General features: G+C 48.4%; 1 protein-coding gene across 8 annotated transcripts in view; it reads right to left on the bottom strand.

Moving 5' to 3' along the window:
- Nucleotides 1-10,444, bottom strand: part of NCOA6 (nuclear receptor coactivator 6) — a 47,309-nt gene extending 36,865 nt beyond the window's left edge. For 2 of the 8 annotated variants that reach the window (XR_005824779.1, XM_040575589.1), the window contains exon 1: nt 2,963-4,963. The gene's annotated coding sequence lies outside the window, so the exon portion shown is untranslated. Of the gene's footprint in view, nt 1-2,962; nt 4,964-9,578; nt 9,597-10,356 lie in introns of those variants that run through there. The other 6 variants (XM_040575588.1, XM_040575584.1, XM_040575586.1 and 3 more) reach the window with 5 other exon arrangements.
- Nucleotides 10,445-14,996: the final 4,552 nt, after the last annotated feature.

Raw genomic sequence — 14,996 nt, 5'->3', positions numbered from 1 at the left:
GCACCCGCAGCATGGCGCAGGTGGCAGGGGATGGCACGCAAAGACCGGAGCATCCCAAGCAAGGGACACAGCAGGCTCTGGAGCGCCAGCACTGCCAGCTGGAAGTGCTGGTGTCTGGGGAAAAAATAAGCTGGTGTCCTGGTATTCTCACGCCAAGATGAGCTCGACTGATTCAAACTTAGGGTTACGTCCATCTGTTTGTTAAACAGAACTTGAACCCTCTTGTGTTGCTTTTTTCCCCTCATTGCAAATGCACAAAACAAAGTAAAACCTACACAACTGAAGTAAAACAAAATAACCTTGGAGGAGATACTGAACAAAGCCCTTGCTGTGACACAGTCTATTGATTTACAAGCTATTTATGTATTTCGGACAACTCAGAATAAACACTTTCACAACTGATGTCACAACACAACATGCACCCTCTCAAACAAATATGCAGGGAGCCCATTTAAATAAAGGTACTAAAATCCTGCCGTATGCTTGGAACAGTACTCCTCAGAGTTACACAAAGGCTTGGAAAGGGTGACAGCAGTTTCTTCACAAACACAGAAGAACCAGAGGGAAGGATGGACAGATGTCATTCCTTAGCAGATGCCAGAAGCCAACACTGAGCAGGGTCCTCACCCCCACAGCGGCTGTTATTTAAAGCTGCTGAAGCTGGAAACAAGAAGAAAAATCAGTCCAGAAATGAAACTACAACCAAGACCTTCAGGGAGTCCAGAACTGAGGAGGAGAAGAAAATGTCTCTGATAGCAGCAAACAGTAACATGACTTCCAAAGGACACAGAACCTGCCATGCCTCGGCCTTCATTGAAAAAATGTTGTTCAAACAGCCTAATAGGAATAAAAGGAAATCAAAACAACAACAAAAAACCATGCCTTGGATAATCCAAGTGAAAGCTTTCTTGTTTCCTTTGTTTTAGGTGTCAGGGAGAAAATACATAAAGGTACCAAGTTTTTCAGGATGGGAATGAAGGATGTTTAGCGTAGCCAGAACACTGTCAGGAAGATGGCTTTCTTTTAATACATCACATACACACACGCCCCCCCCAGACATACTTTCAAAACATACCACCTATAAATCCCAAGAACAGCCTGATCACAACCCCGTCCTTACTGCAGACTTGTTAACAACGTATTATCCTCCTACAACCATGTACACGGTTTTTATTGTCTAACACAGTGACCTTGGAGCTTGTTAAATCTGACGTGACCACATCTATTCACACACAGTGTGTCTATGATACAAAGACTAAAATTACATAATTGCTTTTGGCGAAAAGACTTTTAAGTAGATAGTAGGCAAGTGCCATATCGTTACAGAAAGAGATTAGATACAGCTAAGAATCACTGTTATAACGTGAAAGGAATACCTAAAAATAAACTTAAACATACAATACATTTCCTTTAAAAACAATTCAGCTTGGGGGAGTTCCAGCAACATGGAAGTTCAAACTCTGGCATTACAGACAGATAACACCATGAAAGCAGCCCAACTGTCATAGAATCATAAAATGGCCTGGGTTGGAAAGGACCCCAAAGACCATCCAGTACCAAACCCCCTGCCATAGGGACGCCACCCAATAGATCAGGTTGCCCAGGGCCTCATCCAGCCTGGTCTTGAACACCTCCAGGGATGGGGCATCCACAGCTTCTCTGGGCAGCCTGTTACAGTGCCTCACCACCCTCTGAGTGAAGAATTTGCTCTTTACCTTCTAATCTAAATCTCCCCTCTTTTAGTTTAAAACCATTCCCTCTTGTCCTGTCAATAACTGACTGAGCCAAGAGTCGCTCTCCATCTTTTTTATAGGTACCCTTTGAGTAATGAAAGGCTGTGATGAGGTCACCCCGAAGCCTTCTCTTCTCCAGGCTGAACAGCCCCAGCTCTCTCAGCCTTGCTCCGTAGGAGAGGTGCTCCAGCCCTCTGATTGTCTTTGTGGCCCTCCTCTGGACCTGCTCCAACAGCCCCACATCCTTCTTGTGCTGGGGGCCCCAAACATGGGCACAATGCTCCAGGTGGGGCCTCATCAGGGCAGAGCAGAGGGGCACAATCACCTCCCTCCACCTGCTGCCCACCCCTCTGTCGATGCAGCCCAGGATGCAGTTGGCCTTCTGCTGCAAGCGTGCACTGCTGGCTCATGTCGAGCTTTTCATCCATCAGAACCCCCGAGTCCCTCCCTCAATGAGTTCTTCTCCCAGCCTGTACTCATGTCTGGGACTGCCCTGACCCAGGTGCAGCACCTTGCACTTGGACTTGTTGAACCTGATGCGGTTCACGTGGGCCCCCTTCTCCAGCCCGCCCAGGTCCCTTTGAATGCCATCTCTTCCTTCTTTGGTATCAACCGCACCACTCAGCTTGGCGACATCTGCAAACTTGCTGAGCATGCACTCGATCCCACTGGCTATGTCGTTGATAAAGATACTAAACAGCACCGGTCCTAGGGACAGACCCCTGAGGGACACCGCTCGTCACCAGCTTCCACCTGGACATGGAGCCATTGAGCACCGCTCTCTGGGTACGGCCTTCAAGCCAATTCCTTATCCACTGAATGGTCCACCCACCAAATCCACATCGCTCCAATCTGGAGATCAGGATGTCATGCGGGACTGTGTCAAAGGCCTTACACAAGTCCAGGTAGAGGACATCGGTCGGTCTTCCTTTGTCAACTGATTCAGCCACTCCACCCTAGAAGGCCACCAAATTGGTCAGGCACGATTTACCCTTGGTGAACCCACGCTGGATGTCCTTCTCTGGAAGGAAGGCTGCGAACAGCTAGAAACCTCACATTAAACACCTGTAGCCCAGCGTGGTAACTGAGAAGTCAGCTCTCAGTACAGCCCAGCCACGCCCATCCAACACACACAAGCACTGCAGGCAGTGGACAGTCTGAAGGAGAATATATAAGAACAAGAAATATTCAAAGGCATCATATACTTTTTTTTTTTTTTTTTTACCTACCAAAACCAATTCCACAACTTCAGTTATTTTGTGGCATGCAACAGGTCTTCAGTTAATTCCAAGCTGGCAAACATTGTTAAACAGTAACTCCCAAAAATGTAATCCTGAAAGAAAACCATCATGTTTGGTAAGACAAGGAAGCAAAGTAACAAAAATACTCAATATAACACAGTGAATACCTCGTTTTTTAACACACAGTTTTGCAGCAAATTCCACCCCTCTCCTTAGCAATAATAATAGCGCTTCTTACTATATTCAAGTATTAAGAGCAAACACTAAGAACAAGGATCTAGAAAAACCAACCTTCTGTTAGAGGCAAAAAACTGTATACTTTCTGTATCTTCCCTCTGGCTGGAAAAAAGATCATACTCTAATGTCCTTTTTCAAGATAAACTCTTCTAGATTAAATTAATTTTCAAAAAAAAAAAAAAAAGGAACTGGCACATCTAAAATGCATTTCACCTTTCATAAGCAGACACCTAAACCAGCTCAGGCTAACCTGCTAATCTCACGCCAGAAGCACATTATGAGCCCACACAACCACCTCAGATCTCACACGGACATTTTTATTGCAGATGGCCAACAAAGTGAGGCAAATCCATCCCCAGAACACGCTTCTGTTCACGGTTTCATCAAGTTGCACTCAAACCTCTCAAGGTAATGAAAACAGAGCAGTAAAACTAATGGCTTCAGCAAAAACAAAACGCCTCCCTCCAAATCAGGATGATTTATACTAACATCTCAGTGCTGGTTTTCAAGCAAATTTTCTGCCTACATGCAAACCTGCTCATCAGTGAGAAAGCAGGCGAGGGAACAAAACTCAAAGACAAAGCAGAAATTTGGTATTTTCTATGCTGAAAACAAGTTAATAGCTTTAAAAGCCTTAGTATTATGCTTTGCTCTTCTGCCTGCCCAGCAACTCCAAGGGAGGAAAACAGTATTCACAGTAGACCATATATGCTTGTAGCACTTTTCATAGACACCTAACACTTTTCAAACTCTGATAACTTCTTGTATTTCTAAAATGCATTGTAATTCAAGAAGACGCAGAGGGCCGAGTAAAAGCCCTGGCTGGCTAAAACATAAGCAGTAGCTCCGCTGTTTCCAGCTATACCAGAGACTATGCAAGCCCACGTAAATACCATGGCCAGGCAACAAGATAACAGGCAAACAACACAAAATCTGAAATTTGACATTTTAATATCATTCATTAAACTTAGGCCGAAACTAAAAATGCTTTCTTTCCACGCCATGAAGTGGATACCACATTCCTTCCAACTTTTCACCCTTTTTACAAACGGATGTCCCCTGACCATTCTCCTCGGCACAAGGCACCGAGGGGCTTTTTGCTCCTCCGCTTCTCCATCCTGAGGGGGCTCAGGGCCCTCCCTCCCGTCGGGTGCAGGGCAAGGAGCGGATCCACGGACCCAAAACCTCTGTGAAGATGAAGAGGGCGGGCAGCAGTGGGCTGCCCTCGCCAGCTCCAGGAGCAAAGTGAGGGCACTTAGCCCAGGCTACTGGAGAAGGAACAGCTAACGGTGGCTGTCTTCATTCCCTTGAGCACACACAACGATATCAAATTTGGTTATGGAAGATAACTAATCAACAGTGGCTCATTACGTCCAGCTTTCATTACAATAAGTTACCTGATAGGGACCCTGGAAATGCCTAGAGATTAAACGGATACCTTAGCAGACACCAAAGAATCCACAAAAACAGCCTTTTTAAGAGTTTGGTCAAGAGGAAAAGTTTCGGTTTGAACTTACGCTTCCCCAGACGTCAAGAAAACTAAACAAGTAAGTGCACAGGACGGCAGGCTACATTCTTTCTGATGCACAACTACTCACTGCTTTCATAATTTTCTGCTAAGCTCCCATAGCCCTCAGGCATAAAATGCCTAAAACCTCAACGTTTCTGAAAAGTAGAAAACTACAGCTTGTTATAGCACATATGACCTTTTGTTATCGTGATGCATTTTGATAGCAGGTTGTTTAGTGGAACACTGGCTTGTTAAAGTTTTATGAAACTACAATTTACGAACTTGGCTGAAACTCCACAACGCATGCCATGCTGCAGCAGACACGTCTCCATCTGAGCAATTAATTTTTATGTCAATGGAAGTTGACCGACTTGATCACCAAGACTGCTTTAAAAATAAGAAGGCAAGATGACAACTCCAGAACGAGTTTTAACTGCAGCTAAGTTAGCCATGTAGAAAGATTCCCATTTGCAACTGTTGAGATACGAACACAAGAAGGCTCCCAGCCCTCTCTCTCTGCCATGAGCTAACCGGTTTCAGCATCACTCGTGGAAGCTACAGTCTACGTGGCATAGCATCTGATCAAATACTTCTCATCAGCTGAATTGTTAATTTCACATATTAAGGCTATCCCTATTTGGAAGAAAGATACCATGGCCTGTAACAGATGAATACTGTGACAGAGTCCTGCAGTATGAAACTTTTCATTAAGACCCATCAACACAATCAGCAAACAAGTAAAATGAGAAGCTATTTAAAATTAGATGCATCTGGACAAGAAACTACTTTATCTCATCTTCTGAAGGCTATGAGAAAACACCTTTTCAAGTAGCAACCTATTCATTGCATCTGTTGTGACAGGCTTTTTATTTGAAGCTGAATTTAGCCACAGCTGAACCAGTCTGGGCTGATGTACCCCACAGGTAACTCCTTTACCCCACATTCTTCCAGAGGCTCCTAACTGTCAGTACAACAACAGCAGGTATTCCTGTGATTACCAGTCCTGAACTGAATTTGACTGAAAACTGAAGAATATTCTTCATTAGGCTCTTCCTCCCAGTAATGAAAGTCCATGAAATTTCACTAAAACACACAAAACCCTGAAACATTATAAAGTATGAAGAAAAAATTTAAGCTAATATAAATGGCTTAAAAGTAATTCTTTTGATATGAAGCACTCGGTAAGGAGAATGTTTCCCCTGACTAAAACACAAACCAACCAAAAACCACCATAAACACACATTATGTAGGTGTGGCTTTTGCTAAAAATCAAGATTATTCTGAGATTTTCCTGATTGTATAAAAACTTGCAGCATACTTGGCATTCTCCCAGGCTTTTTCTTTTTTTTTTTCTTTCTATTTATTGCCACTACTGCTATCAAGAACCACATAATCCCTAGGATGGTAAAACTAGGATGCAACTGAACTAGACAGCAATGTATTGTTGTGGGGATGGGAAAAATACCCCAAGAAAACCTCAGAAGGAACACCTTCCACACTGCAACCAGAAAAGGAGACACTTTTTCTCGTCCCGTGTTATTCTTCACTGAGCCTCGCTAAAAAACCTGGCAATGTTTTTGCCTTGGGAGGTTCAGCTCCTGCAGCCGTAGTCCCAAATCTGCAAATGCTAACTCCTCCATTTCTCTGGAACAGCTGGCAGAGACCCATCAGAACTGTCAGATTGAGTCCTCTCTCTCATCTCTCACGTTCTCTCCACCCACTGCTTGGAAAGTGAAGTATTACACAAGCCAAAACTGCTAATTTAGCAGGAAGCAAGGCAGAAAAAATCTTCATGATTTCCTTGGACCATCCAAGAGACTTATGAGAGTGTGCCCGTGCACATATATGCGAAACAGAGGCTTACGTCTAATTCAGCCTCTCTAAGTACTACCCAGAAAGCATAAGGAGAAGTAGAATCTCATACCAGCTCAGGCATCTGGAATGTCACTTATTTGGTTATTGAAAGAGCAATAATTATAAAATTAAAATGATAAGCACAGGACTTGGAGAAGATAACAGCATGCGTCTTTTACTGGGAATAAATACATTATTCCCCTTCATAGATCACAAACTTAAAATTCAGACTCCCACATACACAACTCAATACAGGCAACTTCCTGTCCCAAAATTATCAGCTTATATAAGGACAAACAAACTTCGACAAGGTATCATTCTTCTGCTGCACTTCTCAATTACTGTACGAGTCTGATCCAAACCCTTATGTAGGACTGTCCTTCAGGACTACTCATTCAAGCTGGAGAAGGCAGCAACAGTCCTCCCAGTTCCAAGAAGAGGATGGTTCTTGCGCGCTGCCGAGTCTACGGAGCACCTCCCTTCTTTATACAAGCTCTCACACCAGTTACACTCTGTGTAAGCCTGACCATTCATCTTTCTTTTCCCCAAATACATGAAGAACAGTTATTTATTGTGACACAGCATGAAAGTCACTACACACACACACACACACACCAGAATTCACTTCTCGTTGCTATTTGTAAGTATGTCAACAACAATTTTGGAAGGGCTATTCAGAACGCAGATGGGCTGCTGTTAGCAGCGGCAACAGAGGACACAATGGAAAGGAAATGAGCCCTGGTACCCAACAGACTGATGAAAATCCCATACTCCTTGGACTATGGAACACTTCCACTACTACCTCTCCTGTGCAATCCAAAGCCTAGCTGAACTTTCAATGCCAGTTGCATCACTGGAAAGCCTTTATTAACATTATTATTATTATTAATTCTCTTCCTTCTAATCAGTCAGGTCACTAGAGAATCAGAGTTTCTCATACCATCTTGAGCCAAACCTTCAGCTATCGAGGTGTACAAACTAAGAAACACACCGGCTACATGGTTGAAATGTTATCTGCACGAGGTAGCTCCTGCTGAAGAACACGAGTGATCTGCTCTGGAAGTGACAGAAGAGTTTGAAAACAGGACAGAGCAAGCGTCAGACAGAATACACAATAACCGTTGTCTCAATAAACAAACGTGAAGAAAAAAACCTCAGTCGTCTGCCAAACAGCTGGAACATCTCTCACCTGGAATTTGACGATGCATCTTCCCTGCCTCAGGTGGACGCACTGCCAGGTGTAAGTGCTGCTGTTCATACAGCGGGCACTGCACACTGGCAGGCGCTCCACGCACTAGTGTTCTCTGCGCACCGTGGCAGTCGTATTTCTCAATAGACACCACATGATTTTGAAACAGATACCAACATCACACCTTCTGTCCTTCAGAGGGACGCTAATGACCTATAAAATTTCACTATTCCTAATGCAATTGAACTGTGACAGCCACTTTAACCCATCGATATCTTCGGTAGCAAAAATCTGTTACGTTTAGTATATCTATGTAACTCAACTGCAACTCCAGCTTCTATCCAAGAGCAAACAATACAGTATTAGAAAACAAACATATAACTAAACTGTTAAACAGGTTTACCGTATAAATTTAAAATATTTAATATCTACTACAGAGGCATGCAATCTTTGACAGCATCATACCTAAGAAGAACTGAGGGATATTACAATTGTTCATCAGAATTTAACTCTATACCCCAATATTTTTCAAGTTCAAATATTTTAAGCATCTAAAAAACAAAAACACTAATACTTAGTTTACAAATGCAGGTGGGGATCTGGATTTCTCAGGTTTCCCTACACATTTTCTTTCTTTCCCTTTCCCCTCCCCCCCTTTTTTTTTTTTTTTTTTAAGAAAGCAGCTATTTCTTTAGTAGAATAGCATAAAACTACTGCATCGCTTGGAAGCCTGTTGTTAACAACTCCTCCCTGCAAGTTCTATAGCCGAACAGCCTTTCTATAGAGAATGGCTGGAGAGCGCTGCCTGGGAATTTTTCCAACCAAAATCTGAAGTCTAATGGAATACCCTTCTGTACTTTTTTCTGTACTTATAAAATACTGGGAAATGTCATTTCTCAACAAAAGATCAGGTCTGTGTGCAGCCCTCCCTGCCCTTTTGATTTATGACTTCTAACAGGAGAGTAAGGATCCAGTACAGCTGTGAAATAATTCCTGGTAAAGCCAGTTAACTTTAAAAAGAAGCCACGTGGCTCAGAGAATACAGGTATTTGAAAAACATATAAATTCCTAGCAAACACCTTGGTGCCTCACTGTGTGCAGTATGTTTAGTCCAGAGGTTTGCAGACCCAGACATTATGGACACATATCTTGAGGTGCTCATTTCTCGCTCCACAAGACGCCCACAGAAGCTGGGAATACTTGCTGTGACTGGAAAAGAGCCAATAAATCCAAAAATTGTGGTTATCTCACGTGGTGACTCTTTTTCGAGAACACCAAATTTGTTTTTTGTGGTTGCTTTCTCATACGTGAAATACTGAAAGATGCTTTAGTTGTACATATGTAGAGAAATGGACAGACTATAAAGAACACTAACTATAAACACCAATAGGAAGCGCTACCTTTCCTACAATAAAATTCAACTGAGAAAGATTTTATTACAGTTTTCTAGTAGCTTTCCGCAGCTTACTCACAATTTGGTTAAGGTAATGACACACGCAAGGTCTGGAAGGTGAGGGGTTAGGAAGTCTTAGTGACAAAGCTCAGACAGCTACAGTTTGTCGTCAGCTTTCAAACCCGTGACAAAGAGAGCAACAGAAAAGCCTGCTCCTTCCTGTTTCCCCCATTCCCCCCCAAAAAAAAAATCAGAAGGAATCAGAATCCCGAGTTTTCTAAGATGTTCTAAAAGGAATTAAATTTATGGGAAATGCGGAAATCAAACCACGGGAATAAGCGAAGAAGCCTTTCTATTAGCACCTGGAAGAGTTACAGGGAAATCCAGACAAAAGCCTGGGCTCAAAGACACGTCAACGCACCTTCACTGGCATCTTTAAAAGCCACCTGTGCCTGCACGAGGGCAGGGAAACTAAAAACGGCGACGACCTAAACCGGGCGAGGAGCTCCCCCGGCGCAGCGCACTCTGCCCGCCCTCCCGTTCCGGCCAGAAGCGCTCTCGCCCTCCGCGGGAGAGGAGGCAGCGCTCGGCACGGCCCCGCGGACCGCAGCGGTGCCCCTCTGCCCCGGGCGGGCTCGGGCACGGGCCCGGAGCAGGGTCCCGGGGCCGGCCGGGGCTGACCCGGGGGCTGCGGGGCGGGCAGCGCCCAGCCGGGGCTCGCGGGGCCGCAGCCGCCGCGCCCCTTCCAGCGGCCGCCTCCCGGCGCGGGGCAGCTCCCGAGCGGCCCGGGGCGCCCCGGGACAGGCGGGGCCCAGGCCGCGGCCCCGAGCGGGGCCCGCTGACACGCTCCGGGCCCGGCGCCGCGCCCCGTCCCGCGACCAGGCTCCCGCCCCCCCGGGGGCTGAGCGGGGGGGGGGGGGGGCGGAATGGGGCGGGGGGGCGGCCCGGCTCCGCTCGGCTCGGCCCGGCCCCGCTCCGGCGGCGGACCCCGAGCCCGGGCATCTCTCGGCGGCCCCGGGCCCGCCGCGGCCTGCTCCGGGCCGCGCTCCGGGCCCCGCCGGCCCTGACACCGCCGGGGCGCCGCTTCCGCCCCGCCGGCCCTGTCACGCCCGCCGCTCCCCGCGCCCGCCGCCCGCTCCCCCGCCCCGCGCCGCCGGGGGCCGCGGCGAGGCCCCGCCGCGGGCCCGCCCCGCCCTCACCTGGCGCCGGTGCCGCTGCTGGCGGCCTCGGGGCCGCCGCCGCTGCCGCCGCCGCCGTGCCCGCTCCGCGAGCGCGCGCGGGAGGGGCGGGGGCCGCCGGGGCGAGCGGGGGCGCGCGGGGCCCGCGCCCCGTGACGGCGGGGGCGGGAGGTGGCGGTCGGCCCTGGGGCGCCCGGACACCCTCCGCAGGCCGCCGCCGCCGCTCCGCCTCCCGCCGCCTCCGCCGCGGCCACGTGACCGCCCGCCCCGCGCGCCTGCGTCCGAGCGCGCCGCCGCCGCCGGGAGCGGGCGCCGAGGGCTCGGGGCCGCTCGCCCCGCTCCCCGCCGAGGCCGCGGCGCCGCCGTTTCTGCCCCGCACAAAGCGGGCGCCGCCGCCGCCGCGGCCGGGCGGAGACCCCCGAGGCCGTAGCCCCGACCCGCGCACCGGCTGCGGGGCGGGCGGCCCGAGCCCTGTCGCGGCCGGCGGGCAGCGTCCCGTGGCGGCCCCCGCGCCGTGAGGGCCCCGCTGGGCCTCGGCAGGGCCCCTCGGGACGCCCGCCCCGGCCGCAGGTGGGCGGGAGCTGCCCGCAGCCCCCGGCCGGGCGCGGGGGCGCCCCGGCGCCCGCTCTGCCCGCTCGGTCCCTTCCCGTGGGGACGCCGCCATCTTCTCTGCCAGCCGCCGCGGCCCCGAGGCGCTCGCAGCCGGTGCCGGGGGACCCCTCGGCGCGTGCCCGCCCAGGGCGGAGGAGCACTTTCCGCGTAGCGGCTCCCGGAGAGGCCGGCGGTGGCGAGGAGAGGCCTGGGCTGGAGGCTGCTTCGCGCACCTGGGTGGGGGAACCGTCGCCTCCCCTTCTCCGAAGACGGCCTGAGCCCCGGGGCTGCCCGGGGACACCGGCACCCTCGCAGCTCGGGGCACGGGAGCACCTTCCCCAGCTTTGCCCCGAAGCCACCAAACGGACCTGTGGTGTGCAGTCGCGGAGCTCCGCTGTGTTGGGCCAGGCAACAGCACCCACACCAAAAGCTGTTCCTCTTACTGGTGACGGAGGCTGGTGGGCAGCACGGCTCCGGTTCGATGGTCCTGATGCTGTATCTCCAAGTGATGTGTCCTGCAGCCGGTGGCGAGAGGCGGAAAAAGCGGTGTGCCCGCTGCACTGGCTTTTGGGACGAGTCCTTCCACAGGAGACAGGATTCTCTGCATCGTCAGCCAGATGAGCAACCCTTTGCTTGGGACAGCCCTTTCCTTGGGACAGTGGGTTTAGTGTCCCATTCCATAAAGTAATGAAAGGCATTTCCTACCTGAAGCTTAAAAAAAAAAAAAGAGTTTAAGACCTTTATAGAAGATTACTAGGATACAATATTTTTAATACAGATGATACTTACTCCCTAAAAACACACATTAGCACACCGGGGCTTTACAGCAGGGATCTACCACATAGCAGCTTGCGGGGCACAGAGTCCATCCAGGAATGTGCATCGTATCTTGCAAACCTTTATTAACATGGGAAAACTAAAGTCTCATAAAGAGACAGTGCCGTTGCAGAAATGTCTGATTTTCTTCCTGACAGTCACTGCTTTAATCAGAAAGTGATTATCTACTTGTGGTAAACAAGAGAAGCACATGGCTCTTACTATTTAAAGCTAGTAAAATTATCAAAAGTCGTTCATGGAAATTAAGACTTTGATCCTGAAAAAAATATGTATGATTAACATTAGCAACTTGAGTAAGTTCTGTCTTCAAGAGGGATGTGCAGGCCCATGGATCTGCACAGCTGGATCCAGCCCTTGCAAATCCTCCTGACACTGGCTGTATGCAGATTACTGCCAAATACCCAGTATAAATGACATGAGAAGAGGAAAACATTTTTTGCAAAACCTTTTAAACGTAGTAACCTCAAATCTCATTTGCCACTCTAGCTGGCAACACAAGAAAAAAAAAATCTGATTTTTTAAATTGACATGTAAATCCGTTATATTAACAAAAAAAAAAAAGTTACTATGTCGCTTATGTTTATATCAAATATTTTTGGTGTATGGAAAACTTTAAGTAGATTGTTCACTTAGCATTTGTGGTTCAAACACTGCCTGCTGAAGGACAAACATTTAGTAATTCTTTGCTAAAGGATTTTTCTGTTTGTCCTTTTTCATGTATGTCTTCTGTTTCTGGGACATGGGGCCCTGCCTTTCCTCCTGCCTCTCTTCCCTAACAGGAGGCACCATGAAGGTCTGAGAAGAAGCGTGGGGGGACAAAGTCATGAAGAGTGGGGCTAGGTGAGGTGGCAGACAATGGACACAAGCCCGTAGTCCAGGCTTGCAATTGCGCTGGCGTTTTTGGTTACAGGCGCAATGCTACCTTGATATTGGGACCAGTGTGTGGCATCTGGGGTGCATGCACCTTGTCCCAGAGCTCAAGCTCACTTCCCAGTCCAAAACCTTGTGAGTCAAGGTCCTGGTGAGTAACCCTTCCTCAGCTGCTGAGAAATTCCCTCAGAAATACCAGAAGATGAGATGGGGCATCAGCCACAGGTTGGCAACAAGGAACATGAGGCATGTTTGATTTTCTGTCAAGGAGTTTCTCTTTGCCATGGGCCTTTCACATTACAGTAGATGTTTCCTGGGCTTTGTTTTACTCTGTTCATGTCTGTAGAGTTGGAAACATGAGGAAGCTAAAAGAAGACTTCTTTGGTATCTGAGAATTACCTTTCTTCCACATTTTTCTTTATACTTTCTTCTATGCAAGGACACACTTTTTTACCTGGATGCATTTAACCTCCTCTTCTTACCGGTCTGATCTTCCCATAAAAGCTACTGCACTTCCCCATCTAGCACACAGATCATAATGCAATTCTAAAAAATCCCTGTTTTCCTCCAAATCCTGCTGTGTTTGTCCTAGTTACAATCTTAATGCAAACTTGTCCTTTTTCTGTCTGTTTGCTTGTTTTTGTATATGTTATCTACATTAGCACAGAGCACATGCCGTAAACCATAACAAACAATTACAAATAGGGCATTATTTTTCAACAACTGAGTTTTCTGAAAGTACGGTATTTTCTGGAAGCACACTGAGATCTGCTCCAGCCATTCAAGTGCTTTAACTTTCTGCTCTGGGCTGAGGGGCTCCATGCAGATAACCTTCCTGTGTCTATCACACATGGAGCTGCAAAAAAAGCCCTTCCTTCACTAGCAGCTTGCCATCTTCCACATCCATTTAGTACTTCATAACATGCTGCTTTCTCTTATGCTTCTGCTCACTGTTGCAAAAGGACAGAACTGGCACAAACCCTGCATGACTGAAATGAATCTCCATGCTATCAGAGGTGGAAATAGCTTTGCCATGAGTGTAAGGAAGTAAGGGGAAGATAGAGCTCAAGGGACACCAGGGTGAAAGGACATGACCGAGGACCCTCATGAGACATCTTTGCTTAAGGCCAGTAGCTGGAGGACTCCAAAGGGGGTTGGCTGCCCGGTACATTGCAGCTGGTGGAAGACCCTTGGCTCTGGCTGCCAATGTGTGGAGCAGGAGACTGAGAGGCACCTGATGGTGAGAAGGGAATAACATGATGTGTGGGACTGTCAGAGGAAAGGAGGGGGACTTTCCCCAGCTGGGCTTTGCAGTCCAAGGAAGCTAGGGGGGAGCTACAGAGTGCATCTCAAGCACCATTGCCCTGGTACCCTGCTGTCTGCATGTGCGGCCTCATCTCTGCAGCAACGTGAGCTGTAGGCAGATCCCCAGAACATACCACAGCTCAGCTGAGCTTCGTACATAGCCTGGATCCACCCTGTGTAGCCTGAATATTTCTAGCTCTTGCCTGGCCTCGGTACACCGCAACTGAGACCACAGATTTATCAGGCCAGATCTGTTTTGTCATTCCATGTTTGTAGAGCTTCTCCCCAAGGAGACCCTACTTTTGGTTTGGATTTCAAAGCTTTGCTGCAGAATGAATGATGCCTATGAATACAATGTCACCTGCTGAGCGGTCACAGTGAGGAATGAGAGCTATTTACAGCACATAAAGACAGCTGCATTTGAGTTTTGTCCTTGTCCACAAACAGAACAGAGAAATGCATTTGATATCAGGATAATCAAGATTACAGTTATACTTACATGCATTTTTATATGACAGTATTTTAGAAGGACAGCTACTGGAAGGAAAAAGAAGGTAGACTCGTGGCTCATACTGACTTGAACAGAATGATTTCTCCTCTAATACCGGTATAGCACTCACTTATAGAGAGAGAAGGGAGAAGACCTGTTGTGTTGTGATTGTAATCACTTTTGATCCCGGACTGTAGCTGTCTACGATTTTGTTAATCTGTGAGTGAGCGTGGTGGGAAAAAGAGAGGTGGGCAGCTGGCTGCAAACCCGAGAGCTAGGCTGGGGATGCCCTGGTGTTAGCATCTCCCTGCCTTTGTGGAGGTGCTGGGGGACAGTCGTGGTGGACACGCATCCTGTAGCCAGCAGGAAGAACCATGAGTGTCAAGTAGCTGTGGTCACACAGGACTTTGTGACAGGCTCAGCTCCAGAAGACAATCTGCATCTAAAAATGTTCTGGTCACTGGAGGGCCCTTCATGGGCAGCGCGGTTTGGTGCTTGAGAGCTACAGCTGTGGAATCCCTTCTGCCCTCTGCACCAGCCTGTTTCATTTCCATGTGGTACCTTGCCT

Source organism: Cygnus olor, chromosome 16 (assembly GCF_009769625.2).
Source record: "Cygnus olor isolate bCygOlo1 chromosome 16, bCygOlo1.pri.v2, whole genome shotgun sequence".
In the NCBI taxonomy this organism is placed as follows: Eukaryota; Metazoa; Chordata; class Aves; order Anseriformes; family Anatidae; genus Cygnus; species Cygnus olor.
The sequence above is the reverse complement of the archived record's forward strand: the minus strand, read 5'-3'. Positions and strand labels throughout refer to the sequence as shown.